Source organism: Enhydra lutris, unplaced genomic scaffold, assembly GCF_002288905.1.
Source record: "Enhydra lutris kenyoni isolate GAN:26980312 unplaced genomic scaffold, ASM228890v2 scaffoldscaffold34, whole genome shotgun sequence".
Taxonomy (NCBI): Eukaryota; Metazoa; Chordata; class Mammalia; order Carnivora; family Mustelidae; genus Enhydra; species Enhydra lutris.
The window spans coordinates 14177703-14201305 of record NW_019154118.1 but is presented as its reverse complement, the minus strand read 5'-3'; the positions used below and the strand labels follow the sequence as shown (position 1 = coordinate 14201305).

The following is a 23603-nucleotide window of genomic DNA, read 5'->3' as shown; positions in this document are numbered from 1 at the left end:
GGGGGGGGGGGGGGGGCGGTCAGTGCAGACACAAGCTTGGCATCTTTGAAGAAAACCGAGTTGTGTGGGGTTCGAGTTAGTCTGGGAGGGCTTCGGGTGGAGGCAGGTGGTGTTGGACAGGGTGTGAGATGGACGGATGTGAAAGGAAGGATGGAGCAGAGGTAGAGGATTTCCCCTTGAGATCAGGGGCTGGAGGGAAACTGAGGGAGAGGGCTCGGACAGGGCGTGGTGCCAGAGCAGATGTGGGAGGGTATGTTGGGGGGAGGAAAGCGAAGGTGGTCTGAGTTTTCTCAGCTGAAAATTTAATCGATTTCCTAAATTTCGCCAAGGTGGGTAGGGCATGTGTACTATGCCAGGTGTGGGAATATAAAGAAAATTAAGACATGATCTCTTCCCTGGAGGAGCTTAGCATGGGGAGAGGGAGAGAGAGAGGGAAGGAGAGGGAGAGGGAAGGAAAGAGACTCCTCAGGGAATAATCATATTACACTGGCATCCCTGCTTTGCTAGAGGTGTGTAGAAAGCATGGTGTCCAACAGAAGTGGAAAGAGTTCATTCTCCCTGGGAGATCAGTGTAGGCTTCATGGAGGAGGTAATATTTGAATTTAGCTCGAAAGGGTGAGCAGGACTCTGTCGGGCAGAGAAGAGTGTGGTGGGAGGACAGAAAATCCAATGTGGGGGGGGCATTGGAGAATCATAGTTTCCTTCTTGCTCTGATATTTTGCGTCCAAGTTTAGGTGACAGTCTGAGGTGGGACCGGAGATCAGACTCCTTTATCTACACAGGGATTCGAAGTCACTACTAACGTTTCCTAAAGGGCTAGGTACTTTCTGGGTCTATCCTTCGTGGTCAGAGAGAACAATAATCTGGAGTCCAAAGCCAGAACCTCTCAGGCAGGCCCTTTCTGCATTTTGTTCACTGTGGAAGTTGGCTGACAAGTGGAGGTCAATGACTCTCTCTGTACGCAAGGCCTGAAACAGAGAGAAGTTTCAGACGTAGCTACGAGGAAGGACGTGCCGCCAACTTGGTTTATGAAACACCGGAAGAGCCACCAAGGGAAAAAGACAGTAGAATCAGCTTCTCAGCCACGGTCTTTGCATATGAGACAGAGTCTTCTCTCAGGGATAGTTTTGCCAGGTTTGCTTTCATGGCGGGAGGATGGAGGAGATTCCCAAGGATTCTGGGATCCTGAAGGAGAGCCCTAAGCAGGCTGGGATGGGTCCTATGCACTGTGATTTCCACTCTGAGAAGGCAAGATGGAAGCCTGGGACCCCCACCCCCACCCCCTCAGTGTCCCAGGCCCTTAGGAGAGGATGCACGGGGAGGAGTTCATTCCACACCGAGATGTGACCACACCAGCCCAGGCCGGAGGTGGCCTGCTCCACAGGCCCGGTGGGTTGAACTGCCCATGTGATCTTTTGGAAGCTTGAGAAACCTCTGTGCTTGGGACAAGGCTGGGGGCAGCCCCCCTGGCCCTAGGCAGCCTCCAGAGAGGCCCCTGGCCCTTTGAATATCTTTTGGGGTGTGGTTTCTCCAACAGGCAGGAGAAAGTGTGCTGGCTTCTGCCAGGAGTGGGTCTCACTTGAGTTTGCTTCACTTAGCATGGGATGGGTTATTCCCTCCTCCCTCCCCTGGAAAGGCTTTTTGGATTTCTCATTACTGACAAGAACAGACATGACAGATCTCTCCTTTCAAGAACAGGGGAATTTTGGAGAAAGAGGCTCAGCTGGGTCACACTGCTTTATACTCTTATGCCAGAGCGCTCCTCCGTTCACACGTGTACACCTCCATGCCCCCCCCAAGGCTCCTCCCTGGTACCTGTCACTCTGTCCCTCAGTGCCATCCGACACGGACACCCACAGCTTCACATTCATTCCAGCCCCCCTGCAGACCTATGGGGAGGCCCCCAGGATCTCTCAAGCCACTGCATTGATGGTCATACCTCCACACTTCACCAGGAGGGAAGTAAACCAACGTTCGCTGTCTGCCATGCTCTGTGCAAGGGGCTTTGGGCACTTTATCTCATCAAATTCTCGCTCTAAACCATGGGTTAGTATCCCCATTGGACAGGCGAGGAGGGGCCTCCCAGGCAGCCCCACCTTTTTTTTTGGCAAAGGGTTTGGGAGATTAACTAATGTGCCGAAGGTCACATGATTGGCCAACAGGCAGAGCTAGGACGCGAACCCACATCTCTTGGACGCCAGAGCCCATCTTTCCCATGATGCCCTGCTGCATCCTCCTCTACATTCTCTCCGCTCTCCTCTCCCAGCACACACGCCATCCTCAGGGAGAGGCCTGGGAGCCAGAGGCTGAGCGTGACCTCACTGTGACTAACTGGGAGGAAATGGGAGGCAGAGGGTGTGGGGAAGGGAAGAAAGGGTGGTTGTGTAGGAGCAGCCTGGTATGGTACAAAGAAGGGGTTGGCAGATGCCGAGAGCAAAGGATGAGCTGCTGCCCTCAGTGAAGCCCCGGCTGGGAAGCCTCAAGCCAGTTGGTGCAACTGGGAGTTGCAACCAGGTCCTGGCCAGACAGTCCTACAGTTGCATGAGCAAGGGACGCTGGCTCATCAGGAAGTTTTTCGAACTGAGCCTGTTCACTTCCTGGTCCCGGGAAAGCAGCCTGAGCCTGTGTGGAGAATTGTGGGAAGACCCAGGGACCCAGAGGCAGTGCTGCCTGCTGCCCCTGGAAGGATGAGCAAGTGGGGAGGCAACAGGATAAGACCAGATCCCTGGCTGGGAAGGCGGATGTCCTGGTGCCAACACGTTTCTCTACCTCTCCCTAGTCATTGCCCTTAGACAAACCTCTTCATCTTCCCGGGCCTCAGTTTCCTCTCACATACAGTGAAGATGTTTGCGTGAGGAGATCTCTCAGTCTGTCTGTTATGTCCCCTTATTTCTTCCATGCCCTAGTCTGACTGGGTGGCTTGACTCCCACTCTCCTTTCATTTGTTTCTCTGAAGAGAAATAGGGGAGAGACTATCCAACCATTTTTTTCACCCTGAGTGGGAGACTGTGGGGGGAAGGAAATATATCCCATGATATCTTTCCAGTCTTTATGATTTTGTGTGATCCAGTGAAAAGAACCATTTGAAATGTAGGGGCAGAGGCAGAACCCAGCAGGCTGGCCATGGGGCCCATCGTTCATTCTTTGAATATTTAGTCATTCTGAAGCTTTGGGTAGGGGGTGTCAGGAGTAAGAAGATACGTTACAAAACTGTGCAGTGAATTCCGTGAGAGACCAGTAGAGCTGGGCTCCTGGATCTCTGAGGATCATCACCAAAGAGATGGTGTCTGAACTGGGGGCCAGGGGAGGAGTAAGGAATTTGACTGGCAGAGAAGGGTGGCAAGAATATTCCAGGCATAGGAGCCCGTGAGGGCTCACTTGAGAGAGGGCATGGCTTCAGGGGAAGTGTGAGAGGATGAACACGGGGGGAGATGAGCCAGGTGAAGCCAGAGTTGTGGGTTGGGCCAAGTTGTAAAGAACTTTGAACGCACAGCAAGGAATTTTCTCCTGTGGGCAGTAGGGAGCCACTAGGTGTCTTCCAGCATGACTAGTTTCATTTAATGGAAGGGCATTAGAGGGGGTGTGGGTGAGAGGGGAAGGAAGGATGAAGGAGAGGCCTGATGGAATGCTGTTGTGGTAGGAAGAAGTGGGCAAACCTCAGGAGAAGGATTAGAGCAAAGAGGTCAAGCACGTGAACACAGAGTCAGACCGCCTGGGCTGGAATTATGGCTGTGTGGCCTTGGGAAAATTCCTCACCTTCTATGTTCCTCAATCTCCTCATCTGGAAAATGGGGAGAATAATGGTACCTATCTCACAGAGCTGTTGCAAAAGTCAAATGAGAGTGTGTGTGCCTTTTAGGTAAGTGTCTAGAACATGTAAACTGTGTAAGTATTTGCTATTTTTATGACCGTGTCAGTATGCATGGAGAGACCCAGATTTGAGAGAGAGAGAGAGACGGTCTCTGATAGACAGTCAAGAGGATTTTGGCAACAGCTTGGACTAGATGTCAAAGGAAGGGTCCAGCATAATTCTTAGATTTCTAGCTTGGGGTGCTAAGCATTAGAGGGACTGCAAGCAGAGCTCAGGAGATCAGGAGGTAGAACAAGTATGTCCAGATGATAGGAGGAGCTGAAGGCAGAGAACGGGCTATAGGTACCAGTAACACAGAGAGAAACTGGGATCTGGGGCCCAGGGAAGAGGTCAGGATGCGTACCAGGGAGTCACCACTGAATCGTGTTAACTGAAGTAGTGGGAGGGAGGGAGGCCCCCTGGAGATGGTGTGCAGAAGGGGATGGGGACCCTGGGAAGACCTGCAGAAGAATCACATGTGGGACGGGCTGAGGAGTGGGTGCCTATAGACGAGATGAACAAGGAAGATTGGTCAAAGGGACGGGGAGGAGAGCCACACCCACAAAGGAGAGATCTTCATAGCACTGGGGAGAGCCACAGCGTGGAGGACTGCAAAGGGGTTGTAGAGCCCGAAGCCTGAACACGGTTCTCATCGTGGTGTCTGTGCTAAGAGCAGATGCCAGATTGCTGCGGGTGGGGGGCGAGCCGGAGTTACGGAAATGACAGAGACGTGCTCATGTGGGGACAAACGGGTGGGGTGTTGGCCTAAAGTGGAGACAGTGTGTGAGGAAGGCTTTGGAAGATGAGGGAGACCTCGGTGGGTGTGAGCCTGTGGCGGGTTAGGAAATGCCGTCAGCATAGGAGACAGAAAAGAGAGAATGTGGACAGAGGGCAGACCCACTGGAGGGTGTAGCCTAGGAGAGCAGCAGGACTCATCTGAGAGGGTAGCAGGGCTGGGTGCCCTGTTGGTGGTTTAGAAGCCCAGGGGACAGCTCTCCGTCACCATTGCCCACTCTTTGGACCAACAGTTACTTTCAGAAGGACGCTGGAAGGTAGAATTGGCTTCCAGGGGCTTGGAGAGTCCACAGGGACAGGGGTACCCTTGGGAAGCCTCATGCTGTGCTGTTCTGGTGACTCCTTGCTCCCCACGGGCCACGAGTTTCTGCCGGACAGATCAGAGCAATGTTTCCATGTGTGTTGTTGAGTGCCATCTTGCTGGATGCTAGAGTTCTCTGAGGCCAGAAGGATATCGGACGCAAGTTGGCAGGTGTCCTGGTCCCTTAGCTTCCTGCCACCAAAGCTGAGAATCAGTGGCTGGAGGTTTTCTCTTCGTCCTAGGCTTGACGGCTTTCTCAGCTCACCTGCACGAATAGATGAACGCCCCTTGCCTGCCATGCCAGCTAGCCGGGAGCAGTTGCCCCCACGTGCCCCCACGTAGCATTTTAAGCTTTATGTTAGGTGGGATTTTCCTTCTTTCTGGAATGTGAACCACCAGGGTTCTCTGGCTGCTTCCAGTACGTGTTGATTTGTAGTATTTAATCGGCTCAGTGGGGCGTCTTCTCTAAAATTCTCTAAAATCAACAAAATTCAGCCTAAGGGAATTAGGAGCCTCTGAGGGTCCAGAATGATGGAGAGGCTTCTCCAGGGGGACCCACGAGGGGAATGCAGGCCAGGCCAGACCAGACCAGGCTCTCAGGCTGGCAGGGGAGGGTCCGCCGGGACGGCACAGTCAGCACTCTCCCCTGGGTGTTCAGGGAGCAGCCTCGGGAGAGCCGACACCAGAGCTGCCAAGCCCCAGGCAGCAAGGGGAGGAAGTGATTGACCAAGTTCGACAATTTCATACCACGGACCCTTACTTCCCTGGCTAGTAAGGAGTCAGAGGGACTAGAACATGGGTCCTGTCCACAGGAGCTCCCAGCCAGTGGGGAAGAAAATGCAGCGGAGGCAAGGGAAGTCCCCGGCACTGGAATATTAATGCCAGTGGGGCTGGTTTTGCAAGTCTCAGAGAGCCGAGCAGGCACACGTTGCCAGGCAGGGGTCAGGGTGATGAGCTGGGGTGGTGGGGGAGCTCTGAGATCCCCCTGCAGGACCTCGGAGTCAGGGGGTGGGGATTAAGGATGGCAAGGCTGTCAATCCTCTCAGTCTTGTTTCTCTCTGCAGGGTACTCAGCTTCTGGTTCCATGCTTCCAAGTGGAGACGGGATTACGGGGGTGCGGGGGCAGGCTAAGAGACAGAAGAAGATGAGAAGCCAGCAAACTGCATTTTCCCCAACCTCAAGTGTTGAGACATAACATCCTTCATTTTTCCCCCTCTGAGGTGCCAAAGTAATTGAAAATCAGATACAGGAGCCTGACAGAACTGTGTTGGGGATGTGATTTTGATTCAGGGCCACAGTGGTCTTCCAAAGACCTTATTTCAGGATTAAATTCAGCCACGAGGCACAGGTAGATCTGGGGGAGGACAGACCTTAAAGTCCCCTGCTAGCCAACAGGCAGGTCTGAACAGAGGGACCAGAAGGGACCAACCCCCACACACCCACTTCCTTCTAAAACTGTGGTTCTCAGCCTTATCAGACCCAATGTCCCTTGGAACGAGGATTCTAGAAAGCCCCCTGAATCTCCTAGAATGGAATTTATAGAAAACACAAGTAAACATCCACAGGGATGCTCTGATCCGAATAAAAGAAGGAGAAAAAAAAATTTAAAATCAAATAATAGCTATTTCAGCAAGCAAATCCTTGGGTGTACTCCCCGGGAAGGTTCAACGGGCTAGTAGCAGGCTAGTACCCAGGCAACAGACACAAATACAGACTGGTAATGGTATGTTCTATTGGCAGCTCAAAAGCCATGATTTTCCAAAATGTTAACTCTCCTAAGATAAAAATCTTTCCTCAATTCACACCAAAAATGGCATCCCCAGAAAAAAGCCAGTGCCTATTAAAAGTATACAAAAGATACTTGGTACTCATATAAAAAAAAAATAAACTGGGTACTAGGCTTTCAGGATTAGAGGCAGGCTGCTCCCTGACACACATATCCGACGAGGCATTTGGAAGTTGAATGAAAGTTGCCTGGAGCGTAAGTGCTTCTCGTTCAGTCCCCTTCTGCATTGCAGCGGGTCTAGAGTGCCTGCCTTCCGTCCAGTAAATGCAAATTGAGCCTCCCCAGTAGCCAGAAGAGCCACCCCACAGGTTTCAGAAAACGATTTCCAGGTTGGCCGTCATCCCCAGTGAGGACAGTGGACCCACTGGGGAGACAGGTCGCTTCCACCAGGAGAGCAAGGTTTACCCGTGGCTGTGGTCCTTCCACAGAGAGATCCAAGGTGGTGGAAAACAGAGGCTCCCCACCCCGGGCAGGAGACACCCCAGAAAGAACACACCCAGCCTTTGCCCTCAGAGAACGGACTTGCTATCCCGTGAGAGAGGCAGGTCTGAGAAATTCCTAAATATGTCGGGACAAGGGCCATGTCAGGGGATAAACTGGGCTCGTTGAATGGCTTAGATTGTTGGACCACAGAATTAATCTGCAGGCAGGAGGTGATGGGTAAGATTCAATTCCTTTCTCCAGAGGGATTTCCCCACTGTCGTCAAGATAATACAAGAATAATTGTATTTACTAGATCCTGCCCGTGTGCAGGCACCGAGTACAAAATCCATTATTAGCTATTATCATAGTGCCAAATATCCCTTTTTCCATTTAATACTTTTGGCAACCCTGTAAGGCAGATGGGATCATTCCAGGTTTAGAGATAAGGAAACCGAGGTGCTGAGTAGTTAAGGAATTTTCCCACAATCACGCCATCCAGAAGCGAGTTGAAAGACAGGACCGCCGGTCTCCAGATGGCCCAGCCTTGCCCCCCCACGGCCCGTCTTGTCTTGGGGGGGGCATCAGACAGCGGGGCTGAGCCGATTGTACTGGGCCTCCTATTCCTCATTCGAAGCCGAGAGCAGTGAGAGTGTCTCCTTCCTAGGCATGTCGTAAGGAGTAATTACGGCTGAGATTTATAACTCCAAATAGTTTCTGACATACGGTAATCGACCCATAAACATTAGCTCCTATTACTTTCTGATGCACGAGAACCCATAATTTTCTCGTCCTCTTCTCTCCCTGTGTGGCTGCGGAGCTGGGCTTGCACCAGTTTAGATGAGCTGCAGATGCTACTAGAATGGCAATTCTTTTCTGAGTTCCCTGAGCTCTCAAACTGAGCCCCTTTCCCCCAACCCCAAGCTTGGGTGGGAAGCCTTGATAAGTGTCTTTGTTTTTGGAGAGGTGGGAATTTGTCTTCCTTTGCCAGCCACACTTGGCTCTCTCTGGCCTCACGTGCAGCTGTTTTCACATTTGTGGCCCCGGGCATCGGACCCTGTATTGGATGGACCGAGTCTTGTTGAGAGCAGGGTGGCCAGGAGCAGATCGGAGCGGCTGTGGATTCTCAGGAGGCCTGTCCCTTGTACGCTCCAGGTTACCCGATGGCGCCAACACCAGCGCAAAGCCCCTCTGGGGCCCTGGCCCGGGCACTGGCTGGATGGGGGCATAGAGATGGGCTGTTTCTCTCTGCACAGGTGTGGGATGGAGAGCAGCGGGGTGACGAGGCCAGCATCTGAACCCTCTGATTCTGCAGGGATACGGAGAAGGACTTCCCTTGGGATCTCAGTGAGCTGCCTTTAGTGCATGCAGACTCTGCTGAAGGGCCAGCCCCTCCCCCTCTCATGTCGGAGTATTTTTGGAGCAACCATATTGAAAGGGAAGCCGGATTTGGCCCCAGTTGCAGAAGAAGCCAATACGTCTGAGTCCTCGGCTTCATAGCCCCACTGGTTGAGTCCTTCATAAGTAGTAGCTCATTTAAACCTGTCAGCCCAACCCAGGGCAGTAGCTTTTCTGCTCTTCATTTTACAGATGGAGAAACTGAGTTTCCGAAAGGTCAAGGGACTTGCTTAGAGCAGGATTCAAACGGAGGATGATGGAATGTGTTGGGCACTTTACATAGAGTTGTATCTTGTTCACTCTTACTTAATTCTTACGACAGCCCGGTGAGGTGAGCATTATTATTCCCATTAGATAGCTGGGGAAACTATAAGTCAGAGGTTAAGTAAGTTACCCAAGGTGGGGCTCAGATACACAATAGGTCTGTCTGTCTGTACCCTGCTGCGAGAGCGAGTGAGCGAGAGGGCGCTCCTGCGGGTGAGAGATGACCTCACATAACCCAGAGCCCCTCGTTTGACACCCGTACAGTACTTTTCCACATTTCCAGAGCCTTCTCACTCATCCCAGCTTCTGCAGACCTCTCATGGCCACGGCTTGCCAGCTAGGATGGCAGAGATAGCATCTGCTGGCTCAGGGAAGGGTGCCAGGTAAAGGGTGGGGTGAAGAAGGGTTCCCACCCAGAGGGTTCCCCTGGCCCACGAGAAGCACCCCCTCCCTAGGCCTGTGCGTGAGAAGGGTACAGGGAGAGGAGTGTTTGCCTGGGTATGTGCCTGCAGGGTAGGGGTGGGACCTGGCTTTCTCTCTACCCCCGAGTCACAGGGCTGTCAAGGCAGCTCTAGTAACCAAGAAATTACCTCTCCCAGACTCCCAGCTGCAGCTGAAAATACACTTTCTCCATCTCCAACTTCCTTCTCCTGGTTCCAGCCCCAAGAATGGCTTTGGAGGCTGCTCCTGGGGCTCAGGAGCTGCTCCTATCTATGTAGCTGTTCAGTTCCCTAAAATGGTCAAGGGACTTGTAGGTAGGTGGTCAAGCCAGGGCGTCTTCCTGAAGCTTACCTTGATTCAGCATCTCCTTGCAAACAGGCACTGTGCTCAGTGCCGGTCTGCTGTCTCCAAACCCAGCTCGTTCTGCTCATCGCAGCTGCCCCCACCGCTCCCGTAGCCCCCCGGACCTCCACTGCTTGCGATCACAGCAAGTGTCAGGACTCCCCTCCCTCTGCCCTGTGTGGCTACTAAAATCCCCTTAGCTCGCAACCCCCAAGGATCCTTGGTTTACATCCTGTTTCGCTTTTGTTTCTTGGCTGCTCCTCCCCAGGGCTGGTGCTCAGATTTTGCTGGTATGGACTGATGCAGGGTTGTCCCTGGTTTGAGGCTCACAGATGACCGTGTGCTGGTCAGAGGTCCAGCTCTGGCTTCCCACAGACCTGGATTCGAATCTTGGCTCTACCAACTGGCCCTGTGTCATCTGGTCACTTCGCTCTCTGCCTCAGTTTCGCCTCTGTAAAATGGGAGGAAATGATAGCAGGAATCTTAGAGCATTGTTAGGAGGAGGTTTCAATGAGATTTTTGAATGGAAAGTATCTGGGACACAGTAAATGAGTAAATTGGTGTTGTCGCTGTAACACTGGCCTGGAGGCCTGGGTTTCACCTTTTTCCAGATGGCAGTTCTGTTCCGTTTCCCCCAACCACTGGCCTCCCTCTGAGGTTCTTCTCTGTGCCCTGGGATCTGACTCAGCCTGTTACTAGAGCAATATAAGAAAAATATGCCAGAGGGGCGCCTGGGTGGTTCAGTGGGTTAAGCCTCTGCCTTCAGCTCAGGTCATGATCCCAGGGTCCTAGGATCGAGCCCTGCATGGGCCTCTCTGCTCAGTGGGGAGCCTGCTTCCCCCCTCTCTCTCTCTGCCTGCCTCTCTGCCTACTTGTGATCTCTGTCTGTCAAATAAATAAATAAAATCTTAAAAGAAAAAAGAAAAATATGCCAGACTTTGTCTCTGCCAGGTAAACACAGGCCTGTCTCACTATCTCACTAAACCTAAGAGGGAGGTTCCTGATATGCACTAAGTCCAAGTTTTGTAAACTAAATCTTACTTTTCTTCACCAAGAGAGCCTGCTATTTAAAGGAATACTAGACTGAATTTTTTTTTCTTTTTTTAACTTAAAGACTGTATTTATTTATTTGAGAGAGAGAGAGAGAATGAGCAGGGTGAAAGAGGGAGAGGGAGAAGCAGACTCCCCACTGAGCGCAGAGCCCTACATGGGACTCAATCCCAGGACCCTAAGATCACGACCTGAGCCAAAGTCAGACACTTAACAGACGGATCCACCCCGGGCGCCCCTAGACTGAATCTTTTCAAATAATGAAAAATGCCTTTTTACAGTTCGTTAGAACCAAAGGTCATCTGTAGGATTTATTTGCTTAAAGTGAGTTATATGTTAATTTGCGCCCCCCACCCCCACCCTGGTGACATCTCTCAGAGACGGTATGTGATCCTAACAGAAACAATGTTTCAACTTGACCCCATCTCTCTGGGTGGGCTCCTCTGAGGACTGGGAAGTAGGTTTCGTAGACCACTTGCGTAGCCTGTAAATGAAGCCTGGAAAGATTTGGACACCCGGTCACTGGGGGTAAACGTGGATTTGCGCAGCGGGCAGGGGTGGGGTGCTTCTGTGCCCCCTAGCTTTGGGTTGGGACCCTCAAAGAGAGGAGTTGCTAGCACAAGAGCCAGCAGGCCAGAACAGGTTAATAGCACTCTGCCTGCATGGGGAGACAATGCAGCTGCCCAAAGGCAAGGTCTCTTCCTCTCTGACATGAACCAGAGCAAACTTCCTTTCTGAGGGCTCGGTGCTTCCCCTTTGCACTCAGCTTGGCAGCACCGAGGGCAGATTCCTGGCTAGCAGGGCACTTCCCAGAGTGTGGCCTTGCCCAGGGGCCCAGGAGGGACGGACACTTTTTTGGTATAAAGCAAAGTGGGAACAGCAGGAGGACCCAGGGGTCGGCCTTTGCCCAGGATCGGGCAACCCAACAAGGGTCTAGCATTGTCTGGGAACACTCAGGCAGGCCTCGGAGGGAAGAGGATCTGAGAGTCCAGCTTCCCAAGAGGTTGTCAGGTCCCCTCTCTCCCCGATCCCAAAGACATCTAAGTACTGGGTGCTTCAGAGAATCAAGGAGAATCCTTTTTGAGGGGATGGAGGTGTACTGAAGGTAGAGAGGGACGAGAATTACAGACATCCTGACTCTGTTTGGAGCGAGCTCTGGCACCAACGTTTACCACCACTCTCTCCCACATACACACCCTCTCCCCCTGCCTCTCCCCCCACCATCAGGCTTTCATTCACCTTTCCACACCCAGCTCAAATGTCTCCCTCTCCAGGCAACCCCCCGGGGACACCCCCTCCAACTTCTGTATCTCAACAGGCTCCTACTGTGAGTGGGTCTGCCTCCCGGACTAGACCGTGAACTACTTGAGGAAAGGCTCTGCATTTTATTTATTACAGTAGAGCAGTGCCTGGCAGAGTGGACATTCAGCAAGTGTTTCCTAAATAAACAGATTGAGGGATAGCCGGTGTGAACCGGTCTGCCTCGCCACCCATCCCTCCGTCCTGGGTGCCATGAACCCTCATCTCTCTGCTTTTTCAGGGCCTTCTCTTCTTCCTGCTGCCCTGCTCCCTGTCATCTTTTCCTCAGCAAGTGAGCCCCCCAAACTCACCCCTTTCCCCAGGAAGGGGAGCTTGTTGGGATTTTGCGAATAGAGTCATGTCATGGGCTCTCTCCACTCCCGGATGAATATTTCCTAACGCTGCTTGCTTGCTGGGCCCCCGGAGCCCTTGGCTGAGGCCCAGTGTTTTAAACTCGGAGGTTGGGCTTCAGCACCAAGCCACTGAGCCCAAACCAGAGCGGGGCCCCTTAACAAATGCTCCTTGGGGGAATGAGGCTCTCCTGGGACTGCCCTCTCCTGGCCGGTTCTTGGAAATGTGGGGGCTGGGTTATCCAGTGACACCTGAGAGCACTGTGACTATTTTTCATCAGCAAATTTGGGGCGATCCTCTAACCCCAGAGTGAGTCAAAGATACACGGAGTCTGAGAGCCGAAGGTCCCATAGGTCAGAAGTGCCCTGTTCCCGGAACGGCTCCCCAGATGGCTAACCATCCCCCCTGCCCCAAAGACTTTTTCTTCTTCCTCCCTTCTACCTTGTATGTCAAGACACTTACTTATCCATGATAAAACATCTTATGGCTTAGCTTTGTTTTAGTGACATGTTAAAAGGAGAAAATGGAGCAAATTTTTATAAAGCTCAATATATTCTGTTTTTACCATCTGAGATTTTGCTCTTTTTTTTTTTTTTTTTGGTGTTAAAGTATTAATTGTATGTAATGAAATGCTTTCACACCCCTGTTAGATGGCCCTTCACCCCATGTCTGCCAAAGCTCACTCAGGGATTTCGGCCCCACTACCCAAAGTGCAGCCCACTCCAGGGTTGAGAGGATGGCACTGTTAGGCCATTTTTTTCTCCTGTTAGACCCCAGTCAACCTCCCCCGTGGTCACCAGCTCTGGAGTTGTCACTCTGCTTGTCTTAGCTCCAGGCCTTTAGTCCTTCCACTTTACCTGACAACAGTTTAATATTTGAGAAGAGCTATCACCCCAAAATCTTGCCCTTGACAGGCAGATATCCGCAAGTACCCAAATGATTCCACACATCAGGTTTCTTTCTGAAAGCAATGATACACATAATACAGGAATACCTTCTGGTTGCAAAAAAAAAAAAAAAAAAAAAATTAAAAATAGAGATAAAAAGGAAGACTTTTGATCGCTGTCCCATCTCAGCCCTCTTCCCAAAAGTAACTCCTGCTCCCGGTGTGGTGCGGATACGTCTGGAAGACTTCTCTTTCTGTGCTTGCAGGGACATGGGTGCAGATGGGAATGTAGAAATGCTTGTGGGTTTTTAAAAAATGCAAATACGTGTCCATATACAAGTATAAATTATACTGTGTATATTCTTCTGAAACTTTCTTCTTCAACTTAAAGATGGGATTTATAGATTGTTTCATGGCAATACATATCGTTATCTGATTTTTGTTAATGACCACATAACAATCTATGGTTCCAGTGTAATTTTCATTTTTTATTATCCTATCAATGGACAGTAGGCCGTTTTAAGGATTTTTTTTAACAGAACTCTCATGACCTCTTTGAACTCCTATGTGCCTTGATGCCTTTCTTTGCATATGCATATATTTTGCTGTACTGATCACCCTCTTTAAGCGTAATATCCACAGGTGTGCCACATTCAATTGTCAGATGACATCTGGTTATAGGCCAGAGCACAGTGGGGTCCCTTGTTCATTCGCTCATCCATTTCCTCATTCAACAAACTTTTACTGAGCAGGTACTCTGTGTTATGCCCTGTGTTAAGCACAGACAAGGCTGTAGCTGGCCCGTCTTCATGGAACTTACACGGTCAAACAGGGGAACCACCCTCGATCCTCTGTTTCCGTTAGGAGCGCCTAGCCTACAGATTGTTTTAAAAGATAATAGTATCACACTGTCAACTTACCTGCTCTTAGAATTCATTAATGTCTCTCCAGTATTTTTAATATTAACTGTTGTCTCAACTTGTACAGCTAATTTTCATATTCTAAGTAAAGACTTCTTCTATTTGCTCCTACGTTTTTATCTGATTACTTTCTTCCCATCCTTCCGTAGCTTCACGCTTTTTTCTTCTTCTTCTTTTTTTTTTAATCTTGATCTCTTGGGGCCAAGGACCAGGTAGTGCTACTGCCTGCCCCTCATATGGACATTTATGAAGGCTGTAAGCTTCAGCTTCATCCGATTTACGGATCACATTCTTAGCAAGACAGGACCACGCACAGAGTCCTATGGCATGCCGTGGGAGACGTCCCTCCCGGATGACAGTGATTTGTTAATTAGTCCTGTCTCCACCATATGACCCGATCTTGACCTCCAGGGGTAATACAGGCATGCCTGTATACATGTATCCCTGTACACATGCTTACAAAAAGTAACTATGGCATTCGCCTGGCCCTCATTTCAAGGAACCCTATGGGAAAGGAAATCAGCCTACTTTGGCGTGGCTTTTTAAGGCTGCGTGATATGGTGGAAAGAAGGTAGATTCTGGATCCAGTCAGGCCTGGGTTCATTATTCCGCCTCTGCCACTTCTGGTTGTAGGGCCTTTGGGAGGGCATCTGACTTCTCTGAGACCCAGTGTCCTGTATTCTAGGATTGTCGGAAGCATTTCTGCATTAATGCCCCCACGGATCTAATGCGCACCTACTGAGTAACAGGTATCATGCTCTGCTGAGCAGACCAGAACAAGCAGGACCGGTCTCCCGGTAATGAATGTGCCCCATCATTATCTTCGTGTTGTTTGGGGGTGCAAAAGCAAGGAACACCTACCTTGTCTATATTGCATAGACATTTAGCCCAAGTTCTTGAGACCTGGGTAAGAATCAGAAATTATTTCTCTTTCCTAGGCAGGGAAACAGTTTGAGGGAACATGAATCAAAGGATTCCCTAATCATCTATCTTTTTTTTTTTTTAAGATTTTATTTATTTATTTGGCAGACAGAGATCACAAGCAGGCAGAGAGGCAGGCAGGGAGAGAGGGGAGGAAGCAGGCTCCCTGCTGAGCAGAGAGCCCAATGCAGGGCTCAATCCCAGGACTCTGGGATCATGACCTGAGCTGAAGGCAGAGGCTTAACCCACTGAACCACCCAGGTGCCCCATCCCTCAAACTTTTTATAACAAATTTCGTAACTGCTCTCCAACCTTAGAGAATATAGCTTATACTACTGATTGTGGGGTTCAGCCAACCATTTTCCCTGGGGCCCTATTCCAGGTTAATAAGGGTAACAAGATAGATATGTACTCAATAAAATTTGAACCAAAGGGTGAGCCCGATGTTAAGGGGAGCTCCATAGAGCTACCATGTGGCTTTCTTATCCAGAGAGCAGGAAGCCTTACCTATTTAGGACCCCACTAAGCTTAGGATAAGAAGGGAGCAAACCAAGCCCTTTCTCAGAGCCTGAAATTTTTATTTTCGAAACAGTTGTAATGAGCTTAATGATCTGGTTTTTTCCAGCCCTCAGCAAATAAAAGCTGCAAATTTGAGCTGGAATACGGGCTGCTAGAACCAAACATACCAACAGTAGCAGATAAAAACCTGGTGCGAGAAAGGAGTTTAAAAAGGAGAGTTGCAAAAAAGCCAAAAACCAAAAACGAAAAAACCCACCCACAAAAAACAAAAACAAAAACAAAAAACAGCAACCACCAAAAAACCCCCGAAAAACTATTGGGGGCTACTGGGGGCTGTTTAGTGCCTCAGCCAGCAGAAACCAAACACTTTGTCCCCCTGAGGGCATGATCGCTTTTAAAAGGAGTTCACAATTATGACTTGAGTCATTCATTAAATTATCTTTTAGGTACTCTTCAAGGGAAAGTAGAGACGTTTATATCACCTTTCGCAAGATCTCTATTCATAATGAAATCAATCAATATCTATCCCGAACTGAAATATAAGTCTTTGGAGCTGCAAGGGGATAGATTTTGGGACTGAACATCTGCGTATGTGGGAGGCGGGTGAGGAACGTTCAGGATTCGGAACGGGTGCTGGATTTTAGATCGGAAGACTTGGGTTCAGATCCTAGTTCTCCTGCTAGCCAGCCATGCACTTGGGATAAATCTTTTACCTTTCTTCAACTTCGTTTCCCTCAGCTGTAGAATGGGAATAACAGCACCCGCCTTTTCAATCTCGTGAGAATATGCTGAAAATCAACCCAAATTGTGCGTTTGAAAGTGCTTTGTAAAACAAAGAACATCGTGGAAAGCTCTAAGGGAGGTCAGAAGGCCACATCCCAGGCGGTGCCTGCTGGTAGACATGACTCAAGATGCAAGAAGGGAAGGATCTGGGTTATTACTTATTGCTAAACACACAGGCACACACGGGAATATCCGCGTGTGTGTGTGTGTGTGTGTGTGTGTGTGTGTGTGTGCGCGTTGTCATCACATGCCCTGAAACCTCTCAAGTGTTCCCTTTCCCCAGGCAAAAGAAGAAACTCTACAACAAACTTTAACACCTCGTAAACTAAGAAGTTCAACACAGATACATGACATTTGGAATGCTTCCTGTTTTCTAATCTTCTTTTTCTTCTCATTTGAAATCAGTAATTAGCTTTTGAAAATTAAACATTGTAGAACTGTGTGACCTCACAAGCACACGCTTTCTGGAACCCCAGGGGCCCTCCAGCCCATCATCCAGCAGCGGGGTTGACCGTGGCCTTTCAGACTGGTGTCTGGGTTGGCTCTCCTGGTCCCGCAGGCAGCCACCAGGAAATTCCCGAAATAGACCATCCTTTGTTATGAAGGATAAGCTTCAGGGGTAGAAGTCTATTTTCTGTCGGCAGATCTCTCCTCTGCTGTGGTCCTGCGGTCGTGGCCTTGGGCTCCTCCTCACTGGTTCTCACTGGGATGGTTGCACTCTACACCTTTTTACCAGTTGCCCTGCTTCCGTTGTGGCCTCTTCCAACCCACGTTCCATACCACTGCTGGCACGACGGAGCCAAAGACAGTCTCTCTGTGCTATTCCCCTCGATTCCAGTTACACTTTGCCCCCAGAGTCCAGTCTGAATTCCTCTGCAGGGCGCAAGGCCTTCCAGGAGCCCGGGCTGCCTGCCCCCGCCTCCCTCTCCCCAATCCCGCGCAGCAGCTGCTGAACTGCCTGTCACTCTCGCCCTCTGCAACTCTGGGCAAGCTTTTCCCACTGGCCTGCCCTTCTTTGCCTTCTCCTGGTGAGCCCCCTTCACCATTCAGAGCTGCCCAGAAGAACTTTCCTTCTGTGGGGCCTTCCTTACCTCATTGGCCTTTCTCTCTAGCCATGCTCTGCCCTGCCACGGTGAGTGACAGCCTCTCCACACAACCACTGTGCGCGCTTCTGATTGCACGAGCATTGCATAATAGCTGCTTCCTTCCTGCGAGCTGTCTCCTAATTCACCTGGGAGGCCCCTGTTCATCTTTGTGCTGCTAGTTCCCTGGAGTATACAGTAGGCGCATACTAAATGCTTGTCCCCTGAACTGGGAAGAGGACCTTTATGGGAGAGGAAACCTGTGTTTCAAGCATGCCACATAGGAGACCAGCTTACTCCACTGCTATTGGAGCAGACCTAGTGTTGGAGGTACCTCACTTTATTTGGGGGTGCCACAGGAGTATAAAAGACAAGGATCTCAGCCTTGCTAGAAGACAGTTCTCAAAGATGAAAATTATCAGGGAAAAGCACTTACTTTCATAGATAACCAAGGCTCCGACTCTCAGAGGCAGGCTTCCCTGTGCCAGGCATTCCCAGGAAATGCCAAAGAGAATCCCATTCAGACTTGTGGTAAGTGTTACTTTCAGTAACTGTGGAGACCCCACATACATGGAGAAGTCCCAGGCTCCCCTCGTGGAAATGTTTACACCAACCATGCCCCACGTGTGAAAACAACGTGACACACAGAGGAGGCAGGGATCCACAGGCACATTCTGGGTAGGTAAGTCTGGCGTTGGGGGAAACCCAAAAGGGTTGCCTCACAGAACAGTACAGACAGATGAGGGGGAGGGTCTGGAAGTGAACGACCCAAGTAGAGAGTCCGGCTCTGCTCTTCCTGCCAGTCTGACAGTGGGTACGTTATGTGTGTTCTCCTAACTGTGTCTGCATCTCGAAAAACGTTTGATAAGGTTATTTTCCATCATTGAAATATCATGAAGAATAAGCGATATATTTAAAAGTGCTTTTTAATCTCTAAAGTGCTAAAAAAAATATTATGTTCTCTCTTTCTGGAGCTGAAGTTCTTGGAACTAATCTGTAGAGTGCTTTGCAACCACAAGCTGGTGCTATGTGTGTGTGCTTGTGTGTGCGTGTGCACGCATGCGCATGTGTGTCCAGGACAAGCAGGACATCTGCCCTTCCTTACGTTACTTTCCTTTGGAACTCAGAGTAAAATATTCACTGGGATAGGGATTTCATGGCCAGCCTGGACCTTTTCTTTCCCCTCCCCACTTATCTTCCTCATCATGAGGGAGCGGGGAGGAAAAGAGCAAATATCTAGCCCCTGGAGTGAATTCCTACATGTTAAGGAAATACAGAATGCCGGTTCCCAAGCCAAGTATGTTTGTATTTAGTAGACGTGTGCTTTATCTGGACGTAAACCTCACCCTGAGAACCTGGGGGTGGGGGCATGTTTTCTTTTGATGAAATGTCATTAGAATAGTGGGATTAAGGTTATTGCTGACTAACATGACAGGAGCCAGGGCAGGCGAGGACCGTGCCATCGTGCCATGGAATGGACTGATTACTGAGTGGGAAGTTAGGAGACCTGTCCTGATGGGAACTGGCTTGCCCACAACTCTAGCTGTGTTGCCCCGAGCACCTTATATTTCCCCTCTCTGGGCTTCAAGAATCATAGCTGTAAAATGAACTGTCTGGACCAGGTGATAGGTATAGTTCCTTCCAGTTCTTTTTTTTTTTTTTTCTTTAAGATTTTATTTATTATAGAGAGTGAGAAAGAGAGAGCGAGCGCACAAGCAGGGGGAAGGGGTGGGGGAGGAGCAGGGTGGGGGACAGAGGGAGAAGCAGACCCCTACTGAGCAGGGAGCCTGATGTGGGACTCGATTCCAGGACTCCAGGATCATGACCTGAGCCAGAAGCAGATGTTTAACTGACTGAGCCACAGAGGCACCCCTCCCTCCGGTTCTAATGGGGAAGGGAATCAACAACACTTGCTGAGTGTCTGCCTCACCCCTGGCATGGTCTGCATGACGCTGCCTTGGAGGGTCCATGATTCTAGGAACCCATCACACACAGTTGAGTGTCAGGTTTATGGAGAACCGTGGAGTCAACTTGGGTTGAAATCTCAGCTTTATTATCCACACTATGGTATCCTAGTGTGACTTTAAGCAAATTTCTTAATGGCTCCAAGCCTCAATCTTTCCACCTGTATAATGGGTATGGTGACAAGCATACTTTATGCTCCCAAGTGTGCTCCCACTCTCTATTATATATTGTGAATTTCTTAAGTAGATTCCATCTAGCCTTTTCCCCTCCTTTTGTGGAGAAACAGTCTAGGCCTAGAGAATGGAACAAAATCACTGAATATTAGATCATGCAATCAGAATCAGGGATGGAACCCCAAGGCAGGACGTGTGGTTGACCCTGGGCCTGGTGCTTGTTCTCTGGATGTTCTTTTTTTTTTTTTTTTTTTTAAGTCATCCCCTGTCTTGGGAAGGACAGCAAAATCTGTCCATGATGGGCAGCCCAGGTATACACCAAAGATCTGAGTGTCATGGCAAATTATATTCACTCTCCAGACGCCTCCCAAGAATGGCCACTGAGCTCAGGAACCATTTTCAGGGTTTGATTCAGAAACCCTGCCCAACATTTCTCCCCACACTGTACCTCCTGCCTCCCGCACTTCCATTTATTTGAGGGCAGCGCTGCTCTCTGTGTGGGCAAGTCAACCATTCTGTGGAACTCCTCCCTAGACCGTAGTAGCTCTGGGCTCTTCTCCACCAGGTGTCCTGGGAGAACAAGAACAGTCTGATTCAAAGGGGATCAGGGTCAAAAAAGAGAGTTCCTGTCAAACCACGAGAAGGGAAGGCCACAGGCATCTCAGGAGGGCACCGAAGGAATGCCATACAAAGTTGCTCAAGTCCTAGGCACCAAGGAGCATTAGTGAGGATGCGTCCTTGGCGAGGGCACAGCCCCTTCCCAGAGTTATTAAACTTGAATGCATGGACTTATGTGCCAGAGGGAGAAGAAAACTTTTATGGGTTTAAAATGATGGGGTTTTTCACACATGTGTCAGCACTAGCCATGCTAGGTCTTAAGAACTGAAGCCAAAACATTAACTAACATGACTGATAAGCTGGTTGCATTTCTAGAGTAGGCGCAAGCCAGGAAAACAAGGATGTGTCTTTGAAAAGTTTCTTTCCAGGAGGTGGCAACTCCAAGTGGCCCGGGCTTCCTAAGAAGCTATTAGTTTATTCAAGGGTCCCTGTCTCTTCTCTGCCTTTGTCTAGAAGTTTGATGCGGTCAGGAAGAAGATCCCAGTGTCCATGGGCAAAGGTGCATCTAGGCCGGTCTGTTGTAGGTCTGACTAGAGACCAGGGAATGGGCGAGGCCATCTCCCCAGGCTCTTCCCAGAGGCCTCTGAAGAGGCAGGAGTCCTGGACTCCCAGGGAACAACCAAGAACTACGGAAAGAGGAGAGTCTCCCAAGCGAAGATACAGCCAACATCTCCTGGGGGAATCTAAGCCTTGTTCACAGAGATGAGTTACCTGCCTGCCCCCTTCCACCACTTGAAATATATTCTTAGGATATTTTCATGAGCAACGTGTGCGCTGCCAACCCTTTATACATCAGTTACAAAACAGAAACTCTTCCTTACTGCTCGGGAGAAGTGTAGAAGGGGGGGATAAAGAAAAAAAAAAAAAGTCTTGCCTGTAATTGAAGGCAGGTTGGGAGATGTTCACGCTTTGAAATTCTCCTTCTTGTGAAATGTTTATGAAACACTCTCCACAAACGAGTTATGCAACCAAGACAACAGCTTTGATCGTCTGCATCGCCAGTGATCTGTTCATTAGCGTTGGGCTGTTTCCCCCAGAGAGAACCATGTGAAACTGTCATGGGAGGGGCTAGGGAGGGGTACCCCAGCACCCCCTTGCCCCATCACATGACCCCAAAACAGATGGTTCATAAGGAGGCGCGGGGTTGTCTGGGCCAGAACACTACCCTTGCCATCACCCACAGTCCGTGCTGTCTCCTCTCCCTGGGATGTCTGCCGCACTGTTTTGTAGAAAGAGCACCAGGAGAGAGTCAGAGGATCATTCCCTTAAGGGCCTTTTGCCAGTGTCTTGTTATGTAACTTTATAACCATCTCTGAAGCTCTCTGGGCCTCCATGAGATGGGAAGGTAAATACTCGTCCCTATACCCCTGCCCAGCTGGGAGGAGAAACCAAGTAGGAATGTCTGAAGGCTTCCAGCTCCTTAGAGGGGCTCTCTCCTCCCAGAAGGAGGCTACTGCTTTCTCAAGCAGGTGATGTCAGGGAGTTCACTGGGCTTAGAAAAGTTAATCACATGTGATGACTTTTTACCTCCCTGGTCAACAGCCCAAGACTCAGGGTAATACTTGTGCACCGCGCAGTGGGCGGAGAAAATCCCGAACTAACAAACCTCATCTAATACGTGGACAGGATGGTCAGTGGCCGGGACAGGATGAGGTCCTCTGTGGCGGCCCATGTCCTCCCATGGGATTAGCCCGTTCCGAGCAGGGCCTGGAGAGAGATTTCATTGACGTGAGAAGAACCACCAAAGGGACCCTGGAGACAGTCTTCCCGATTCCAGGCAGGCTGTGGGTTTTGTTGGGTTTTCACAAGTAAGGGAGAAATTGGATTTTCACCCAATTTGCCTCAGGTTCTCACATTAGAAGTCAATGGGATTCCAACAGAAGCCTCTCTATCTCACCATCCAGATCCACAGCCAACACCCAGTTGCCTGGAAAGGCTCCAATCTTTTCCATTCAACAGCAGTGAAAGGGATTTTTTGATTTGGGAAGGGCTTTTGTTCCTTAATTTCGGAGTTTCTCAGCCTGTGGACTCTTAGAGAATTGTCAGAGTGTGCTGAAGTCTAGAAGAGCTCTGAATGCGCCTTTCCTCCCTTCCTCCCCTTCCGACAGCCACCTACCAGAACAGAGGTTTTAGAACTTGTCCTCGAAAAAGGAAATCTCCTTTAGTGTCTCTGGATTTGGTTTGCGTAGGACTCTTCTCTTTGGGGGTTACTGTCAGCAGCTCACACCCAAAGGCTAATGAAGTATGAAAAATGAAAGAAGAAAAATGTTGGTGAAACAGAAAGTCAGGAGAATGACACACGAGTTGGGGCGTTGAGGTGGGGGGTGATTGTCAGGACGCCCCAGATGAACACCCAAAGGGAATTTCTGCTATCAGCCGCTTCATTTTCAGAACTGGGAGGTCGGCCGTGCCCCTAAAAGAGTTTGGAGGGCAAGTGATCCAGGAAGCAGATGAAAGGGTGCATTTTCTTTTATGATGGCGCTGGTTTCTGAAATTAAGTGTTGCAGGAAGACCTGGCACTGATTCTAACAGATAGCACACAGGTTGGAGGCAAAGCACATGTTTTCGAGCTCTGTCATAGCTGCACCTTCTTATCTCCATTGCACATAACGAGTCTATAAAGGAACCCTGCCACTTGCCTCGGAGCTGGCACCATGCCAAGCCGCCCCAGGTGGTTCCACGGGCGTGGCTTTGGCTCCAATGCTCAGTGTTCTCCCTCTGTCCCCCTTCCTCCATCCTGCCTCACCTATCCTCACCCCTCCTCCACACCCCCTCCCCGCTGAGATGAGGGATGTGCTGGGGGGTGGGAGAGGGCTCTAGAAGGGAGATGCAGGGAGGGGAGGCCGGCCCCCAAAGGCTTTGCTTCAGTAAAATCTCTTCGAGCCAATCTTAAGGGTGGCGGTGGTGGTTGGTGGTGGTTTTAAATAAGTGGTCTTATCATCTATTCCTAGCTTTTTTAAACCTGCTAACAAATGTTTCCCTGGAATCTAGGATGTGAAAACTCTAATTTCTAGGGGAAGAACTAGGACACCAGAGCTTCTTAGATGGAGATGCCAAGCGTGGGTGGGAAGAGCTGAGGGGCACTGGGGGTAGGGATGGGAGCTGTCTTGGAAATCCCTCCTGCGTGGCCATGCCTTCAGAGTTTTTCAGAAAGTCTCAACTCTCTGCCCCTCACTGCGCTACTTCCGGTTGCTTTCCCTTCCTCCTCTCTGCTTCCAAGGCTCCAGAACAGGTCTCTTTAGGTGAGAGAAGAGAGGAGGGATTTGGACAGATGGTCCCTGAAAGAAGCCCCCTCTTACCAAATTTGGTGTAACCCTGGCTTGTTGGTGCTGTGTAGGTGCGCTTTACCTAAGAACGTCACAGCAACCTGGGCCAGACAAGTCTGCCCGATGCCCCGGGGAACTAGAACTTGTAATTTCGTCTTAAGACTGGAAGAGAG

At 50.0% G+C, this 23603-nt stretch overlaps 1 protein-coding gene across 1 annotated transcript in view; it reads left to right on the top strand.

Annotated features, from left to right (window-relative positions):
• LOC111153770 (POU class 2 homeobox 3) overlaps positions 1 to 23603 on the top strand; it is a 75873-nt gene that overhangs the window by 31813 nt on the left and 20457 nt on the right. The window lies entirely within an intron of this gene.